At 40.9% G+C, this 20,967-nt stretch overlaps 1 long non-coding RNA gene across 1 annotated transcript in view; it reads left to right on the forward strand.

The window, feature by feature from the left end:
• Positions 1-19,916, forward strand: part of LOC129526609 (uncharacterized) — a 30,710-nt gene extending 10,794 nt beyond the window's left edge. The window contains exon 3 of the long non-coding RNA XR_008671284.2: positions 15,609-19,916. This is a non-coding gene — a long non-coding RNA (uncharacterized lncRNA). The remainder of the gene's footprint in view (positions 1-15,608) is intronic.
• Positions 19,917-20,967: the final 1,051 nt, after the last annotated feature.

Raw genomic sequence — 20,967 nt, forward strand, 5'->3', positions numbered from 1 at the left:
TGAAGAAAATTAAGAATAATTAGAGAAGAAATGAGAAAAGTCAAAAGGATTTGGCCAAAAGCTTGGTAACATTTGCAATTTTCCTCTGAGAGACGTTCGTTTTACTAGTAACCCTTAAAATGCACAGGCTTTGAGTTGGAGGAGTTAGTTCTTACTGATCTAAAGTTTGGCTTCAGCTGTGTCAGTCTCGAAAATCTGTTTGTTTGTTTTATAAGTTTTTAGGAAAAAAATATTGACTTTGAAAATTGCATGAGAATAAAAAGTCCAGTGAACAATAACTTTCTTTCTCAAAGACCTATACATATGGATTTTTTTATTTTGCATTCAGGACCACATTTTCAGCCGCTTTTCCTCCCCCAGCCTCCTCTTTAAATATGTAAAACTCTGCATGCCTCTAATTGTTCCTTCAGTTGTCCACTTGCACCTTCAAATTATGGGACAAGTGGCCAATTGGGCCTGCAATTGGCTAATTGCACTGACAATTAGCCAATTGTGGGTATAATTAGCTGCATGTAGAATTAATCATATGCATAAAGTGGGCGTCCACTCTTTGAAATCATAGAACTAAATGTGTTCTAGATGCACATCTGTACTCGGGCACAAAAGGGACACAGGCGAGAATCCTGGGTGAATCACTGTTAAGAGAATCATTAAAACAAATCTGGTGCTTGGTTAAAAACGCCACATGATTCAATTCTGAATATTAGGTCTACTTGCTTTCTTTATAAGGAGCTTGGTATGGACAAGGAAAGAAGATAAAATTCTTTCATCAGAAGCCTTCTGCAAGAAAATGTCGTGGCGGCTGTCACCATCCAATTGCATTTTTAAAAAAATTAAATGGTTGGATTTATGATACAGTTGGCCAGTTGTAGCAGGTGGACTCTGTCACTCGAGTCTCCATAAGGAATTACATTCAGTTTGGTCCAAATACTTGCCACAGTGAGACATGTTCCATCTCAGTCACATTTAGCACTCATGTTTCTTAGGCTGGTTTGTGCCTATTCTTGGGGAGACCAGGGGAACCACAGGCAAAAGTGGTATCCCAGGATAAACACATTGAACATTTTCAAAGCAGTAATTTTATTTGATGGCAAGCAAGATAAAATAATTTTAAGTTTCAAAGTAAACAACAGAAAATTTTGAAAGCAGTTAAAGTTGTAGTGGTTAAAATATCTCCTTAGATTCATTATTTATTAACTCTGGGACTTTGAGCAATAATTTATTTAACTTTCCTATAATCTAGTTTCTTCATCTATAAAAATAAATTAATATAAACGAATGATAATTACCTCATAGAGTTTTTTTTTAGAATTAAATAAGGTTATTTAAAATTATATAACAAAGGTGAGAGCATGGAGGGAAGTAGACAGAAAGAGAAAAAGAGAGAGAGAGACATGAAAATCCAAGACTCAATAAATCAAGACATTAATATATTAAAAGCGCTGTGATTTCCTGCTATAAATAATTATTTGTTTATCTCAGAATTTTGCCAAACAAAAATGATCAAATATCAGTCTTTTTTTTGGTAATAATATTACTAGCCACTAAAAAATACCAGTCTAAATCAAAAATGGTCAGTGGATGCCCATTGACCACAGAGCAAATTTCAGATACTTAAGCTGATTTCACTCTTCGTCATGGGCCCTATACTTCCCTTCTACTCTAATCTTTTATTTATGGAGGAGCCTTTCAGAAATGTACCCATACTCCAGGCAAGCTTGTTTACTGAACCTGCCCACCATGCTACCCACCCTTATGTTTAAAGTGATCATCATTGACATGAGACAAAGGCTATGAGAAATGCATGGGGCTATATCCAGAGTTAGAGGTTTTGAAGGAGAGAGAACTGCAAATAAGAAAACATTGGCTGATAATAGAGACATGTTTCTTTATTACCTAGAGTCTTTTTTTTTTTTTACATGAAGTCTTGCTGTGTCACCCAGGCTGGTGTGCGGTGGTGCGATCTTGGCCCACTGCAACCTTCACCTCCTGGACTCAAGCGATCCTGAGTAGCTGGGACTACAGGCGTTCGCCACCATGCCTGGCTAATTTTTGTATATTTAGTAGAAATGGGGTTTCACCATGTTGGCCAGGCTGGTTTAGAACTTCTGACTTCAAGTCATCTGCCCACCTCAGCTTCCCAAAGTGCTGGGATTACAGGCATGAGTCACCGTGCCCAGCCCATTTTTTTCCTAAGTTCTAACTTTTGGCTGGGTTTTGAACACATATCAGTATTTAATGCATACAAAATACACACATGCCATATGTATTTCAAGAAAGGAAGAGACGTAGGATAAGAAGTACTTGTTTTTACATCAGGTACTTTTACAGGTGTTGTTTCATTTGCTTTTCAAAATAATAACATTACATACGAAATAATTGCCCAGTTTCTGGGATAAGACTACTGAGTCTTTGATAAGTTAAATGATTTTTCCCCAAGTCGTATAATAGCAAGTAATAAAGAGACAGCATTCAATTTCTTGTACATATATCTCAAAAATTTACATTGAACAAGCTTGATAAACATAAACCATTAGAGACTTAGAATTATAAAGAAATATTATAATTGTACCTCATGTTCAAATGCATATAACAACCTGTCTAAGAATAAGCACCTCAACAAAAGTATGCATTTGTGATTTTCTAGATAGGTATTAGTTTGTGTTAGGAAATTCTACAAGGATCATGTTGATGCTGAGGTCACATTTTGTGTTTTCTTCAAAATTGAATTGAGCTTAAACTCTGGATTTACAAACCAATGTCTGAATTCCTGAAAGAACTCAAAGCAAGTCAAGGCCAGAATGATGTCCTCAATCTCTATGCCATTGCAGAGCCCAAACTCAAGAGAAATGCACAAGAGATGACTTATTCATTGAACACACTTTTCTAGTTGGCCCTTTGTCCAAGCTGACGGGTGGACTGTTCATTGATAACATATTTGATGTTTACCAAATATATTGTCAGCATTTAAATAAATGTACTCTTCATGCCATCATTCTTGACCCACACTTCCAATGTTACCTCTCTATGAATTCCCTGGCTTGGCTCTGTGGCTCACGCCTGTAATCCCAGCACTTTGGGAGTCCGAGATGGGTGGATTACTTGAGGTCAGGGATTTGAAACCAGCCTGTCCAATATGGCAAAACCTTGTCTCTACTAATAGTACAAAGTTAGCCGGGCATGGTGGTGCGTGCCTGTAATTCCAGCTACTTGGGAGGCTGAGGCAGGAGAATTGCTTGAACCTGGGAGGCGGAGGTTGCAGTGAGCCAAAATCGTGCCATTGCACTGCAGCCTGGGCAACAACAGTGAAATTGCATCTTAAAAAAAAAAAGAAATTCTCCTTGTCACCTCAGGATAGATCTAAATACTTTTCAATAGTCTTACACTTCCTGGCTTATAATATGTAACTATTGTGTTCTTATCTGTATCTGTAAGCTGTGCTGTAATGATGCTGTGTAACAGATAACTTCCAATTATTTGTTACCCCATGTTACATGCCAGCCTTAGGTAGGCTGAAGCTTTGCAGCTCTGTGCTCAAAGGCTCCCCTCCAATCTTCTGGTGGAATGAGGATCTGCTTCCTGGGTCTTCTCATACTGGGACCCAGGTTAAAGGAAGAGCCCCTGCCTGCTGAATATTGTTTGTTCATGGCAGATATCACGAATAAGGGAGTTGGCTGAAACTCTCACTGCCTCTAAAAGCTCTTACATAAATGAGGTTAATGTTAATTTTTTTAACGTCCTGTTGGCCAAAGAAAATCATACAATCAACCTCAATGTCAAGGAAATGGGATATAAACTCTTCAGAACTGCAAAAGTGGAGAGGAAGTAAATGTTTATGTACAAAGAACAAAATTGATTTTGTTATCTACATATTATGTTTCTCCCCCACTGATCAATAAGGTAATGGGTCATAAAATAAATATCTGTCTTTCAATCTCTTATTTCTAGCATAGAGTGTGTTTCCAGAGAAAGCTTATTTAATACCTGAGTATGTCTTTAGATTCACTGGTAAAGGAGTAAAGGCATTAAATGGTACTTTCTAAAATGGTTAAATTGTATCAATATTTAGCTTTTTACATTTCTCTCTCTCTCTCTCCTCACACACACACACACACACGCACACATCTTTTCCTTTAATAGTGTCATTTTAAAGATGAAGAAACTGACCTAAAGAAATAAAGAAAGTCTGTGTCCAAGGTAACATAGCTAACAAGTATCAGGATGATAAATCATACAGTCTTGTTGGACTGCAGATCATATAATCTAATCCATAATCTACCTACACTGTCTTCTTCTGCTTTGGCAAACTGGATGAAGCAAAAGAGCAAATGGTTTAAGCAAGAGTGTGTTAGGGGAGCTTCTTAGATGATGTGCCAGGATATTAGAGTCAAGCAAGGAAGGTCATGCCTTCCTTTTGTCTTACTACAAGAAGAGGCAAATATGAAGATACACCATGTAAGGGCATCCTTACCATAGGCATTAGCAGCAGATACTCCTGTAGGTTGAGGGATCATCTAGCAGTGCTTGCCTAACTTTCTTATATTACAGCACACACAAGAAATGGTTTTATCTGTTTGACACTGCAAGAAACAGCAGATGTGTGAGCAATCTGGAAAGAGGTGACATAGGCCTGTGAGGCCACCTAAAATAACTGGGACACTCTGCTGAGGACAAGCCTACTGGAGATCACCCCATGCTCCAGAAAGACACACACTCACTCCAGTGGGAACAAGAGGGGATGGGTAAAAAGGTTGGGATACAACCCAGTCATAGGCAAGGTGACCTAACACCTTGCATGAAATATTTCTCAGAGGTTTACTAAGCACTCACGTAAATACTGATGAATTCTTTATTCGAAATTCAACTGACGGCATAGGATTGGAATAAATTACAGTATAATAACTGGTCTTGTGAGTCATTCAATCTGAGAATGTGAAGGACTTTAAATGTCATTATTCTGATTCCGCACTTCAGGGCTTGAACACCCCTATGTGTGCATTGCCCATTTGAGTCCTCAACTGTCCTCAGCACAGCCCAGTCTTTTCAAGAGACAATTTCTTTAATTATATGGGAAACTCTAGTTCAGAATCAATAAATTTTATAGTGATCACTTGTTTTTTAAGCTTGCTCAAAAGGATAGGAGACTGCAGTAGCTGATAAAAGTGTTATTACTCAGAGAATTGGTTATTAGCAGGCCAACCAGAAAGAGAAAGACAAAAAAGTGTTGTTTTCAAAAATTAGAAAATATAAGGACAAAGAACCATGGTGTTCTGGCACATTTGGTATAAGGGCGCCTCAAAGTCATGATTGTTTATGTAACTAATAAGTGTTATACACAAAATAAAGTTTGAAGAATAATTAAGTGGTTTTGAATATGTATTGCAAAGTTTTCCCACTGCATTGAGATAAACAAACACATAAAAAAAGACGATAGGACTAAATTTGCCTTCAGAGGGAGAAAGGGAAGGATTCACCCTTGTTGAAGTCCCACCATATGCCTGAGATTATCCACGCGTTATTTCCTCTAGTTAGCATAAAAAGATCTTTTAGGTCTGTTTCATCTCATTTTTACCACTGAGGAGGCTGAGATTCAAGGAAAACCCTCTTGGTTAAATTTATATTGAGAGCCTCTAATCCAAGGGCTTTCTCTTCTAACGTCCCTGCTGTGAGATGTATGGATAATATGGATAATCCTTGCATGTGGAAGTGTGTTTCCAGATGAAGTAAGAAAAGTTGAGGTTCTGGTATTAAAGATAATGTCTTGGAAGACAGGCGGTTGTCAACATTTTGGGCAAAGTCATCTGCAAAACTAAACCCAGATCCAGGGCCCTTCCCTTCCCTGCCTAGCTGGTTGCAAGTTGCAAGCTCCTTCCCCTAAATGAATAAGAGAGGGAGGTAGAGCTTGGACTTCACATGCAGCCTGCCTGTGTGAGTGACCGACAGCAGGCTCACCCAAAGCATCAACTAAATTTTGCTTTCTTGTATGTATAAATAACAACAGCAATGTGCCACTAGCACAGTGCCATTTCATTTAATGGCGCAGCACTGAGCAACTTAATTAATCTTTTAGTCTCTGAAACATTCATCATAGTTTTTCAGGGGCTCTGAAAAAATATGCTTGCCTCTTGAAGCCATTGACACAGAGACCAGTGAGGAGTGAGTTGGCTTTCCCTTAACAAATTTGCTCAGCTGTGAATCTGGGGTCTAATGCTTTTGAAAGTGGAATTTCTGTAGATGTTAGTCATAGATTTAAAAAGTAAAGACTGATTGCATTTCTACGATGAGTCCCTACTGTGTGCCAGGATAAGCACTGGGCTATTTTACTTAAATGTTCTCATTAATTCATCACTAAAGCCCAGCGAGGCAGGTATCTTTATATTCATTTTACAGATGAGAAAATTAAGAACTGGAGAGATAAAGCTACTTCACCAAAGCCACATTTCTAGCTAGGATTGGAACATGGGTCTGTCCAAAACCCTTACCAGGATCATGAAATTTGTAGTTAATTGTAACAATACTGATTATAGTTATAACTGAAGCAAAACTTACGTACCATTGGCTATGTAAGTTATTGTATATTCATTTAATTATATGCCAGGCATTTTTGCATACATGATTTATTTGGATTCTCCAAATAATCTAGCAAGTTAGATATATTGTGCATTTGTATTAGTAGAATCATGAGGGAATTCTTCAGTAATTATTGTAAACCTTAGTCAATATGCAATATTAGTCAACAGCACTTTGCTCTTATTTATAAATACAATAAATAACATTTAGTTAAAATTATTCCTCCATTTTGTAAAATGGCTTGATACCTAGTTTGTTGGCTTTTGTGATGTTTGAAAATGAGATAGGTTATGACATGTGCATAACATAAGGTGATAGATAAATAACTAGTTTTAATGGGTAAATGATGGCATCTATACCACTGAGCTTTATGATATCAGTATGCAAAGAATCAAATGTATTTTTTCAGAGGGAACTAAGATACCTTAGTGCCTCCTTCCACCCGGACTCCCTTCTAAAGCTACAAACTGCAATATTGATCAGATCTTTAAAGTGATCTTACTCTATGGCAGTGAAATTAAGTTTTAGGAATTTATCCTAAGAAAATAATCAGAGATATACTACACATTATAGAAAGATATTCATTGTTGGATTATTATAACAAAATACTGGCAGCATCCTAAGATTGTGACTGGTTATATCAGTTATAGTGTATTCATTTAACTGCATAAGATGAAGTCCTTGAAGATGGTATGTACATGTACAGATACAGGCACACATACATGCGCATGAGCTGGCACACACGCATACACACATCTATAGGCAAAGAACAGAAGAATACCAAGAACAATTTAACAGTGGCTTCATTTTGGGTGAGGAGGGGATTATGGATGAGTTTTGGTAGTGTGTGTGTGTTTGTGAGTGTGTGTGCACACATGTGTGTGCATGTGTGCGTGTGCCTGTGTGTTGTGCTTCATTCATCTTCTTTCTGTTTGCCAGGTTTTCCTCGTTGAGTATGACTTCCCTAGTATGACTAGCAAATGAAGAATCATGCTGACATACTCGGTGGTGTAGCCCAATCCTGCTCTTAACCATGACCATTACTGTAACTCAAACAAAACATCCTGGAACTGGTCATACCTTCACAGCCTCAGTGAACTGTGTAGTCTCCTTGGTAATCATGGATATCTGGTAAATGCTTCCGGTTCTAAATGAAGCCATGATGCTGGGATCCATTAACAAAATCCAAAGTGAATTTGTCTTAAACATTTGCAAGTGGATGGAGGAGAATCTCCACATTTCTATGTGGACTGTTCAGATGGCAAAGCAACGGTTTCTGCAGTGAAACAGGTTTCATACAAGGACACTATCAGTATAGGTAATATGCCTTCGTTTATTTAAACTCTTGGTCATTTAGTTTTCTGCCAGTTATTTCCAGAACAGAGTAATTTATGATGTGCAGGGTAGGCACCCTCAACAAGTTCACATAGTAGGGTATCTTAACATTAACAACAAAACAGGAGTCTGCAACATCAGATTGTAGCATTCCTCAGATTTACTGATTAAAACATGCCTATTAATGAAAGGCTTTGATACATTAATTCAGTAACCTTTTAAAATGATTTGTTGTATTTTAATCCCAATAGAGTCTCTCTCTCTCTCTCTCTCTCTCTCTATATATATATATATATATATATATACATATATATATATATATATTTATATATTCATTTAACTGCATACCATGGAGTCCTTAAAGATGATAGATACATGTACAGATACAGGCACACATACAGGCATATATATATATACATATATATATAGAGAGAGAGAGAGAGAGAGAGATTTGCATACACATGCTCTCTCTCCACACACACACACACACACACACACACACACACTAGCATGTAGTATGCTTCTATGCAAAATCTAACACTTATTTATATGAACAATGAACTTAATGAACATAAACTATTGAGCACTTACCATATGCACCAGGCATTGTGCTCAGTGTTTTGTAAGTATTATTTTTGTCTGACTGCCATCACCTCTTTAACAAATGGGACACTGGCTTGAGAGGTTAGTAACTTGGCATGGTCACACAATGCGCTTATCCCTGACCCTGGAGCCCATATCCCACATGATTAGGGATGACTAGTTACAGTTTTACAAAGCCTGTTTAGTCCTACAGAAAACCAAAAGGATGGAACCTACCTCCCAGTCATCTTGGGGACTTACATTGGGAATTTTCGCAAAGACGATCAACACAATTGTTTCTAAAAACTCTGGTGCAGACTATGGGCGGAGCCACCTGCTGAAAACTGAGGCTGAAATTCATACCTTGGATGGCTCTGTGATGCATGCAAGTATTTGCGTGCTTGCCAGGATATTAAAAACATCCAGTTGTTTTGCAGCCTCACCTCATAGTGGGTCAGACCCGGGAGTCCTAAAAGAAGCAGTGTGGGTTGTGAGATCCCCCTGTCCTGCACTCAGGGGCTGGCCTTGCTTCCACTCACTGGGTCTACGACTGTGGGCGAGGACCTTTCTCTCTCTCAGCTTCAGTTTCCTCAGCAGCAAATATATCAGGCAAGAGGTCTGGGCTGTGTGTGCCAAGCTCTTTTACCCAAGGATCCTAAGACCTAAAAACAATGAGTTTTTATTCTCTCTGGCATCACTCACACAAGCACAGGCACTTAAATGCCTCCATTTGAGATATGACTATTTACCAAAAGATTCAACAGCCTTATCCTCTTTCAGGCTAACCTTTTTTTTAGTTGTCGGTTTGTTGTTTGCTTAGGTTTTTGTTTTGTTTTGTTTTAGGAGGGAGAGGATGTTTTGTTTGTTTTGTTTTGTATCTGATTCAGCTAACGTTCTGAAAATTAGAGTAGGATACTCATCACCTGGCCTCAGTTAGCAAGAGGCCTCCCTGGCATGCTCCCTGCTGTCTTCCTCAGCACCCGCAGGTAGATGTTTTGTGTCCAGGCATCGTGGGAGACTGCAGGGAGGAAGAGCCACAGATACGGTTGAGACAAGCTATGGAAGCCCAGTCTCTGAGTCCAGGGGGTGTCATTCTTTGCTGCTGCTTCTAAGGGGTGAATCTGCAACGATCAATGCATTCGCTCCACTCTCCCCCTGCCTCTCCCTCAGTTAACACCCCAGCACACACAAAACCAACGAAGGTGATTATCTCTGCTAGCATAATTCCTCCCTAACATCTGCTTTCGCCCATAACACTCCACTAATTTTTCCCTCATTTCATTACACATAATTTTCTTTCAACACAATCTACATGTATTAAGTGGTAATGACTTTCCAGTTAAGAGCAAATCGACACCAAGGGACCACCGGCCCCCCCACGGTTGCCTGCAGAGCCTGACTCTGGCTATTAGAGATAAATTCGGTACCTCAGGAAGCTGCAGTGAGGTAATCAATCAATTAAGCGGTTAGGACATACATTATCAAACTTCCACAGTGCGGGGGGCAGGGGGCCATGCTGATCTACTTGCCATGATTTTTTAGGAATTCAAAAAAATGAATAAATAAGATAGAGAGCTATTATACAACCAGGCTATAATTTGCCACTCAAAGTCAGGGGCTGGTGTTGTCAGACTCAATGCTGCAGAGTAAATGGGGGAAACTGTGGTCTTGTATGTGCCCTGTCTGGGTGGGAATCATGCCTCTATTGTTTACTAGCATTGTGTCGTGGGGTGCACAGGGGGCACCTGGGAGTCTGAAGTTCCTGCCCATTAAAAAGGAAAAGAGACACCCAGAATTACAACTGTGACTGCCTAGGTTTGCAGTGGGGATGAACTAAGACCATGCGCATGGAAGCACCTAGCCCACAAGGGGCACTCAGGAAACCTTAATGACCTTACTCTGCCTGTAGACTTTGGACTTAGGAAATGTAAGGTGACCAGAGATCACCAAAATGCTGACATCAAACTTAGAATTAGTCATCGTCGTTGTCGTCATCATCGTCATCATCATCATCATTTTCCTCAAGTTTTTGAAGAAAAAGCCAAAATGCATAGAATCCTGAAAATAAATTCAGAATATGTGCCAGTCCTTGCTCCCTTGCTGAATTTATATGTGTTCCCTTTGTACCCACATCTCAGATAACCTCATCTGTAAAAATGGGTGTATTAACATCATCCACCACAGCAAGGATTATTGGAACACTCAAGAGAAATATATATTAAACTGCTTTGAAAATTGTAAAGCATAAACAAAATGGGATTATATTTAATAATATAATTTAACCTACTTTTTTTTTCCCTAAACTTGATTCCTCCTGTAAATATTGCATGAGTCTGAAAAGTATATTAAATGGTTCAAAAAATAAGCTAATGGCAGAGGCAGAAGGCAAAAAACAAAAAGATGGGTAAGTGTGACAGTACGAAAATGAAATATTTATCAAATAAATAAACTAGACAAAATATTTTTAATGTATGTGTCAAATAATAATATGTAAATATGTTTATATGATACATAATATGTAAGTTCTAACAAACTGATTAAAAGGAAAAGATAATAAAATAGGAATTTTAATAACAGTATATAATGTTTACTACATTACAAGCACTGCCCAAAAATTTTATGTATTTGAATTTATTTAACAAGAAAAAAATCAAATAAAAATCAACAAATAAAGAAACAAACACAGAGGCCGGGCATGGTGGCTCATGCCTGTAATCCCAGAGTATTTTGAGAGGCCAACGCGGGAGATCACCTGAGGTCAGGAGTTTGAGACCAGCCTGGCCAACAAGGTGAAGCCCCACCTCTACTAAAAAAAATACAAAAATTAGCTGGGTGTGGTGGCGCACGCCTGTAATCACAGCTACTCGGGAGGCTGAGGCAGGAGAATCACTTGAACCCAGGAGGTGGAGGTTGCAGTGAGCCAAGATTGCACCACTGCACTCCAGCCTGGGTGACAGAGCAAGACTCCATCTCAACAACAACAACAACAACAACAAAACAAAACACAAAAGAAAGAAAGAAACACATAAATAATATATAAAAATGTTAAATCTCCTTATAGTCAAGGAAATGAAAAATGGCATTGAGGAATTATGGTTTTTTTATCTATCAAGTTCATAAGGTTTTGAAAACTGCCATCGCTGTTGCTGAGGCTTCAGGAAAAGAGATATTTTCTATACTGCTGGTGGAAGTGTAAATTGATTTTTAAAAAATAGAAAAGAAAAAAAACTTTTTGGGAAGAAAATTTGCAATCTGCATCAAAAGCTTAAACATATACCCACCCATTGACGCAAAAATTATACTTCCCTGGAGTTTACTCTTAAAAAATTAAGGGATGTTAGCAAATATTTAATGACAAAGATGTTCACCACATTGTTGTTTATAGCAGCAAAATCTTGCAAGTGGTAGAGTCTCATGCTGGGAGATGGTGTTCATTCACCATTCACGGAGCAGTTTCACTGAGCACTTACCCAGGATCAGGCCATGATCCAAGGGCTGACACAGTGCAGAGAGCAAAATACACTGGGTCTCATGCTCATGGACATCCAGTTATAGTGCAGTAAGATCTAACAAGTGGTGTTGTGTGCATGTGATGGAATACTGCAGGTCCGTTTTCGCAAAATATTAACTTAGGGCCTACCGTATTCCAGGCACTGTTCTAAATCAGGACACGGCAATACACAAGGCGAGGAATCTCTGCACTCCTAGAGTTTATGTTCTAATTGGGAAGAGAGAAAATATATAACTAAATATTGTGTCGCTGCAGTGTATTTCATGATGTGGAGAAGAAAAAAAAATCATGTTCTAAGAAGTGAAAATGGCTATATGACAGTGCCTGCAATGTGAAGCCATTGGTGTAAATCAGCAGAAATAGGCAAGCTACGCATTTCTAAAATGTTAGGAGGATTTACACCAAGTCTCCAGATTTTGTTCTAAATTTTTTGCATTTGTTACTTTTAAAATAAAAGCAAAACTAAACTGAAGCAGAGATTACTGATACATACATACGTCAAGTCAATGCTTAGCTATTGATTCTACTTCTAAAAAAGTCATTGGATTTATACTTTGTGGAAGCCTCAAGATTTGATTTCTTAATAACTAGAAACAGTAATGAAAATGAGTGCTAGGTCATTCTCCTGATTTTATTTTTCATAGTATATAAGACTTATGTCTTAAGATCTGAAAAAAAGCAAAAGACCTTAGGATTCATCTTCAGCCCAGTACTCAGTTCAGAGGTGAGGAAATTTAGGAGACTTGCTCAATTCTTAAAGTAAGAATTGGGCCCTAATCAACTCAAAATGACTTGGCTTCACATTTTTTTTCAAAACACACCCTCACTATCTTCCTCTCTATGATTTTAGTTTAATACTCAACCTATTGCTACCTGCTCAGTATCTAAAATGACAGAAAGCAGGGAGAGGAGTGAAAATATCACCAACAATGATTAGCATTTCCATGATACAGTCTACCTCTAAATAAAAGCAGGACTAAGCTAACTAAACTATTGTTTAATCTCCTTAGAATAGAAGTAGCTTCTCCATCCTGTGCACAGGTAAAGGGAAAGTGAGAATGGGCATATCATAGGAGCTATATTTTACCAATGAGAAATAACGAATGTTTTATTTCTGAACTAAAATTGTTCAAGCCTATTTTGATCAAGATGTAGTTCTATACATTTGTAAACGCACCCTGAATTAACCTGGAAAGCAGCAAGTTAGACATTGTCTCCCTTATCAACAGTGATACTAGGATAATTATTTAGGATAATTATTAGAACATAACTGTAGGGCGCTTTATGGTTTACAGATCCCACTTACAAACATCTGTCATGTGATTCTGCCATGAATCCTATAGTGCCCATCTTGTGCCCAGTTTATAGGCAAGCATGTTGAAGTTTTGGTCAATCAAATGGCTAACCTGCAGTCACATCTCAGAAGTGGAGCAGAGCTGATACAAACCCCCCGGCATCAGTTCATTGCTACTTCTTGAAGGACAGAATGGGAAAAGGTTCTTTTATGGGGGCGGGGAGGTTGCAGGGAGGGACAGAGTTTCGCTCTGTTGCCAAGCTGGAGTTCGGTGGTGCGATCTCGGCTCGCTGCAACCTCTGCCTCCTAGGTTCAAGTGATTCTCCTGCGTCAGCCTACTGAGTAGCTGGGATTACAGGCATGCGCCATCACGCCCAGCTAATTTTTGTATTTTTAGTACAGACGGAGTTTCACCATGTTGGTGAGGCTGGTCTCGAACCCCTGACCTCGTAATCCGCCCGCCTCGGCCTCTCAAGGTGCTGGAATTACAAGCATGAGCCACTGCTCCCGGCTGGAAAAGGTTTTTTATAATAGCTTTTGGATTGAAAATTCTTGTCAGAAATTTGGAAAGGGGGTGCAAAATCAAATGAGGAATTTATTTCATTGCCTTTTTTTTCTTTTCCTTCCTTCTTTCCTTTCTTTCTCTCCTTCTTTCTTTCTAACATAACCAATAAAACCTATTGTATGTACTCTAAAAATCCAGCTGTCTGTTTTGTCTGTCTTCTAAAACCTTTCACCTAGTTTATTTTTTGGACCAAAATGTCTTTACTCAGCCAGCTTTCCAAGCCAAGCAGGATTTCAATTTTTTAAGAAGTAAATTTTAACAGGACAATATGGAAGCTCCGAAGAACAGTAGTCTACGAAAAACAAATCGTTTGTTTATTTGGCCATTTGTTTTAAGACAAAAGTAGAAACACCAGGCTGAACAGAGACAGGAGAGGCTTTGGGCAATTTCCTCTGAGACCATGAGACCGGGCAGGATGAAACGTGAATAGAAAACATGCCAGATGTATGCTGCGCAAATACAAACACAACTTTCTATCACACACTGATTTGGTCATCCCTTTTTCTTTTTCTCAGAAGCTGATGCCCCCATCACTCTATGGAGCTGGAGAATACCGTCATACGCAAAGTGATCCGAAAGGCCCCTTTGCGCCCAGCCAATCCTAACACACAAATCCCTTCCACCTCTCAGGGCTTGTGGTGCACAGTTTCTCCCCCTGGAGTTTTGTCTCAGCAGGTATCAGTACCGCCAGTGTGCCAGAGAAGAATGCAGTCAGGATGGCGAGAAGTACAGTTTTACTTTCTCCCATTCTGTCTTTCCATTTAGCCACTATTTTCTTGTCCCCCTCTTCCTCCCCTCCTTATTGCAAGATGTCTGGCACCCAGAGTCTGGCATGAAATCTTACGGATCTGCATTTTCTGCAGGGCTGTAACAACAGGTTTCAACTTGATTTGCCATCCCTGTGAAACGTGGAGTTTCATTTGTTTGCTTCCGAGGACAAGAAGGGCTGTAGCTCTTAGTGCTGAAAGGGGGTATCTTTATGTTGGATTGGATGTTTCTAAAGAGATGAATTCGACTGTCATGTATTATTTAAGAAAAGTATTTTTATTGTATTATGTATTGTGAAAGCACATTCCACTTTTGCATGTCATTTCACTGCTTTGTTGTTTTAAAGTTACTATTGGCCTTGAGAATATCCACTGGCAGAAATTCGCACTTAGCATTCTAAAATGTTAGTCACAAAAAGATGGTGAGAATCATGTTACCTGGGCATCTGATTTTACAAGGTGGGGAAACCGAGTCTGGCGAAAAAGAAAGGGTTTGCGCAAGGTCAGAGCTGGTTAAGATAACATTGGAAGAATTCCCGAATTGGAGGGCCTCAGATCGTTGGCATAATCCACATGGTCTTCAGGATTGATTCAATGTTCATTTTATTTTTTACTGTAGCCATTCTTATGCACTTTTATACCACATCTTCGTATACTTAAAAACAGATGGCCCTTATATGTAATACTATCTCTCTGGACTCACACATATTATTAATATTTGATTATTTTGCAGAATTTTATAAAATGGTTTTCCTACTATGACTGTTTTAAATGACATCATATGCCTTTGGAGAATTTCGAATTGGAGGATACTATCGTTTTTTGGCCACTTCAAATATATTATGAGTTATATACAGGAAACTGATTTTAAAGAGTGATGGATGGATGGATAGCGTGGATGAGTAAATAAATGAATACACAGGCATATATTTACATTTGCACACATACATACCATTTTAATAATAAATGTATTATTTTGTACAGAGACCTGATTGATAAATGCTACACGTGTGCGTCTCATTGAGCTCAAGGACAGAGCTTCCTCTCTCCTCACTGTCTGCAGTGCCTGGTCCAGGCAGGACCTGCCATCAAGTCAATGCTGAAAATGTTGGCCACACAAAAACATCTGCACTGTCGGAAGGAATAGAAGCTCCAGAACAACGCCTGGGCTTCAAGATCCAATGGAACTTTGTCAGTTGAACGCCAGTCTTGAATCCAGGTCTTCTTGCTTCCAAATGTGGTCCTCTGCTGTCTCATCAGCCTCTTGGGGCCTCACGCTGGGCTCCAGTTCGGGGTGTGAGGAGATGCCAAACGCTTCTCAGAATGGCCTATCTGGGATCTCGCCCAGTGCCTTTCTCCCTCCTCTTGCTATTTTTCGTGTCTTTTCTCTTCCCCCTCTCCCTGTGTCGGGCGTGTTTACTTGCAGCAGCCAGAAAGACCACCTTCCACCCGCCCTCTCTTCGGTTCAGCTGCACCTCTCTACTCCAATAAACCGTTTGCATTCCATCTGGTGAGCGTTTGCTCTGAAGACATTTCCTTGTCAATCTCTCCCGCCACATTAAAAATCTGTCATTACGATTGCATCGCCGCCTGGCTCCTGAGATTTCTGACTGCTTTATTGCTCTCCTCATTTTTTTCTCTTGCCTGCTACAGCCGAGAAGCAGAAATAAAGGTTTGTTGTTGAAACATGGCCGGGAGGAAAGTAGGAGGCACACATCTGTCAAGACATTACCTTTCTTCAACCAGGGATTAAGGTGTTTTACGGCACTCGCTACTGAGCAGTCACACTGAATAAATTTTCTCAGTAGAACATAAAAATGAACTCATACATTTTGAACCAAGTTTCTTCTTTCCAGCCAGCCCCGATCATTATGCAGTGGCACCCGCATACAGGGGCGCCAGCGAGTTAGGAAGTTTCTCAGACCCATCCCACCTCCCGCCAAAGCTGCATTATTTAAATGCCCGTTGAGGCGAAGGAAGCATCGGGATTAAGGGGAGATGGTGGCTGTGAACACTCAGGCTTCCTCAGCTTATGGGAGAGAACAGAAAGATTTAAAAGAAACCTGGCCCCAGGTGTCCTCACTCAGGCCTGGCAATGCCCGATCTTGCTTTAAGAGCCGGATCAAATCCCTTTCTGTGGGGAGTGGCCCCTGGTTCCTCCACCATCCTGTCCCCTCCTCCCTGCCCTGTAGGAGCACTTATGTGACAACTGCCTGTTTCACAGCCCATCCTCCTACTTTCTTCTCTATCCCGGAACCTCATGCTTACAAGACTTTACAGTGGCTATTAAGAGCGATGTAACCATAGTATTTTGGAGGGCTTTTTTTTGCATTCTAAACTTTGTACATGGATTAGCCCATTTAGACTTCCCAGCCACCCATTAAAGTAGGCCATTCTGCTCTCATCTTATAGATGAGGAAACTGGGATAGAAAGTTGTGTTAAGCACCTTGCAGAAAGTCAAAGAGCTAGCCAGGGACAGACCTAGGATTTGAACCCAGCATCAGAACCCCTACTTCTGAGACCAGCAGTCTGTTGTTAAGTGCTGTGCTATTCTGCCAAGGGCATAGGGCATGGGGACAGAGGAGTTTAGGAAAGGCTTTGAAACAACTTTCTGGCACAGCAGCGTCTTGGTAATGAGCAAAGGTGCCTGAGAGCGCTATCTTGTCCTGGTACCCTCTGCCCTGGGGGCTGCCACAGCCCCACCCAAAGTTACAGAGCAACAGGATTGGTGACCTGGGCTGACACTGCATCTGAACTCCCTTTGTGACTTTCTCCACTATTTCTCTCTCTCTCTCTCTTTCACACACACACACACACACACACACACACACACACACACACACACACACACACAATGTCCTCTCTACCTTTCTGACTATGCTATTCTCTCTACCTGGAATCCTGAAATTCTCTCTATTATTTTTTTAAAGGTAGGGAAAACTATTCATCCTTCAAAACCTTTTACTTTCTGTGAAATCTTTCTTTACCCTTCAAGAATAAAATACAGACTCCCCCCAACAACAACAACAAAAACAACACCCCGCGTGTCTTTTCTCATCCCTGAGTAATGGCACCCACCAAGTTGTATTATACAGGATCTGTTTTCAGGTCAGTCTCCCTGATAACCATCACAAAAGTCAGCACCCCGATACACACTGAGCCCTTAGTAATCTTCATAATAACCCTAAGAGATAGCTCTGCTCTCATCTCTTAAATGGACTGAAGACCTTCTGTTTAGCACCTTAATACCATTGTGTTATCTGGATGGCCTAATGGAACCAGCAGTGCAGTGAGGGCTGGGAGCAAGACTTGGGGATCTGGAGATTGCCTGGAATTGAGGGCTGGAAGCTGGTTGTGGTTTCTATGGTTTCTAAGAGCTGCCCTTGAACCACGCATCCAGACACCCTCAAGGCAGGGCTTGCAGGAGGCACCTCCTTATCACCAGACCCAGGCTCAGGACCTGGCACATAGTACCTGCAGGGAAAGAAACTCTGCTTTGCTACCAGAAACCTACTTCTAAGACCAGGCTTGGTTTTCCTGGATGGCCTTGCTGCTTGCATTGCTTATAATGGCAAAAGTCTGAAAGCAGCCAGGATGTTCAGCTAAACAGGAATCCCTGTGATAATCCAGTCATGCAAAAGAGCCCTATGCAGTCGTGAAGAAAAATGAGGTCACTCTAAATGTGCTGATACAGAAGAGTTAACAAAATTAACTATTGTTAACTGGATAAAAAGCAAGAGGCAGAACAGCGTATCACGCAAAGAGACAAACATGCATGCTAACATGTAGACTACTCCTGAAAGAATGAATAAAAACCAGTGGTCATCCCCAAAACAAAAAATAATTTTTCTTGTCTATCCATTTTATGTAGTTTGAATTTTTAGCAATGTGTAGGTCTTATTTGCAATAAAATATGAGTTAATTTTAGGTAAGTGCTTTATGAAATCCTAAGGACCACCCTGAAGAGCAAACAGCATTGCTAGAGTGGATATGCCCAGCCATGGGTTTGTGAGAATTGGGGAACTCCAGCTCAGTGTAGACAGGCTGGGACACAAGTAAGGACTCACCCTCTTAGGCTGAGCTGGCCCTGGACTAAGGGACACTTTGCTTATCTTCCTTGTGGCCTAGGCACTGAGCGAATGACCCATGTTCATTTTTGCTTCCCAGCTCATGTCTATTCTGATCAGATAAACAGGCCAGTTGGCAGGACCATTGTGATTTACCTTGGCTGATCCCTGAGTGAATGATCTTCTGCATACAGGTGGTAGGCCTTGAGCTGATTTGCCACAAGGTAGAAGTCTCAACGTCCCTCATTACCCAACAAACCACTAGGCAGGGAATGACAATACCATGCCTCAGATTGTTTCCCGATAGCCATCATGGCCTGTCTCCTACATAGAACAGCATGCATCTTGCTGTGAGTCAACCTCTTGCCCACCGGCTGCAAGTCATGTGAAATTCAATTAACTTTCTACAGGAGGAATAAAAGCAAGGAAGAAGCTACCACACCTTGAGAGCCAACATGGTACTGAGCACTGTGGTCAATCAGTATTTTTATCAGATTAAATTAAACATTATCCCAATGACAAGTCCACATGGCGAGCGTTATCATCCGCATTCTATATACCCAGATGCTGAGGCCCAGCTGCAAGGTGGTGTAGAGGACAGGATGGGGGAGCCTTTCCATTTGATCTGTCTGCTCTGTCTGTGAGGTGAGCGTGCGGGGGCTCTCAGTTTGAATATTGTCTCCACCAGGGTCAAGGAGGGCTACCTGGGGGATTATATCACTTCTCTATGCTTCAGTTGCCTCAGCTGTAATGTGCTGCTTACGTCACTGCGCTATTGTGAGGATGAAATGAGATACCCCTTAAAGGCCCATCGTGCTTGGCATACAGTAAATGCTCAATAAACCCTACTCATCATTATAATCCAACTTGCCAAAATGTTCTTCTTTTGGCTTTACTCCCCAATCAGAGTTCACACATGCAGAGATGTGGGCCCTTCCTTAAGTTTCCCTTTCTTCCTATCCCCACCAAATTTCTTCAAATTTGTTTTGTTAGTTACATTTTTATTTTCTTGTGACCATTTTGTGAAACTGGTTTTGGAGTCCAAAATCCTGTCAACTTGAGCACATTAATCTGCAATCCCCATAAGAATGTGTAATGTGATTTATAGATGCATTTTCTTTAGCTTAACAATATCACGTTCACATTTCGGCCTCGGCGGCCTTCATCACCTTGCCAAACTCTGGAATTTTATTGTTGGATCAAATAAACTGTGGTTATAAATCATTCCCAGATGTCAGCCTAATTATTTAGAATGCATGGGGACCTGTTGGATGGAGTGCTTTGGCCACACACTCGCCGCGTGTTTCTGACAGCAGCTTCCTCCCCGCCTCGCCCTGAGAGCTCTCGAGGCTGGCTCTGAGGCACTGGCTTTCTGCCCCAACTCCAGGGCTTCCAGGCATTTCCTTTTTTATTTCTCAAAGATGTCCCCACCAATGCTGGTTTCCAGGAGTTGGGGTTTCCCATCAGATCCCTGACCCCCTTCCACAGAAAAGCAATTTGCTTCCCCATGATTTTTCACAGCCAACGTTGACAAACAAATGAGACACTTATCAAGGCTACTTGCTGACCATGAGCAAAGAGGGGAGTGCAGTGCTTTGGGGTGGCAGGAGGGTGGGGCTAAGCGTTCGGAAACAGAAGCCCTCAGGGTCATCCTCTGGTCCTGCTGGTGGCACCACTTAGCAAGACTGAAGGGGAGGACAGAAAGGAGCCCTAGTTTTTTTTGGATCTTAAATGGAGATTTTCCAGAAAATTCATTCAGAGAAGGAGCACTGACTGTTCACAGCTCCAGCCACACTCCCCAAAAAACCAGCCTCTGCCTACGGTGCCTTCCTCCTTTCTTCCTGTCTTCCTCGTCTAGCTTTTCCTTTCATCATATGCCACCATGGAGGCTCCCACCTGCCTCTCCTCTCTCTACCGTTAGGGTGCCTCTGCTGGAAAGGAGACTTCACTGTTAGGAAGGGCAGACCTAGGATGAGCTGGCCACACACGGGCCAGGGGCTGCACTGCCTACCGCACCTCTCCTCCCATGGGGACTGTGCAGGTGCTTTCTTTAAAAAGTGCCTTGATAAACCCTAATATTTTAAAATATTCACTTCTGTATCCAGGCCTCTCTCAAAGAGCGACTTTAAGGGTGGTTAATGTTTACAAATGCACGCTCTGCACAGTGGAGCAGTGGCCGTGCCCTTCTTGTTTCCCTGGCTCCATTATCAGGAGAGGAATCCCTTGCTGGAGAGCATCCCAGCTGTGCTGAGGTCCCAGCTGCTGATGTTGGCCT

The sequence above is a fragment of the Gorilla gorilla genome, chromosome 15 (assembly GCF_029281585.2).
Source record: "Gorilla gorilla gorilla isolate KB3781 chromosome 15, NHGRI_mGorGor1-v2.1_pri, whole genome shotgun sequence".
In the NCBI taxonomy this organism is placed as follows: Eukaryota; Metazoa; Chordata; class Mammalia; order Primates; family Hominidae; genus Gorilla; species Gorilla gorilla.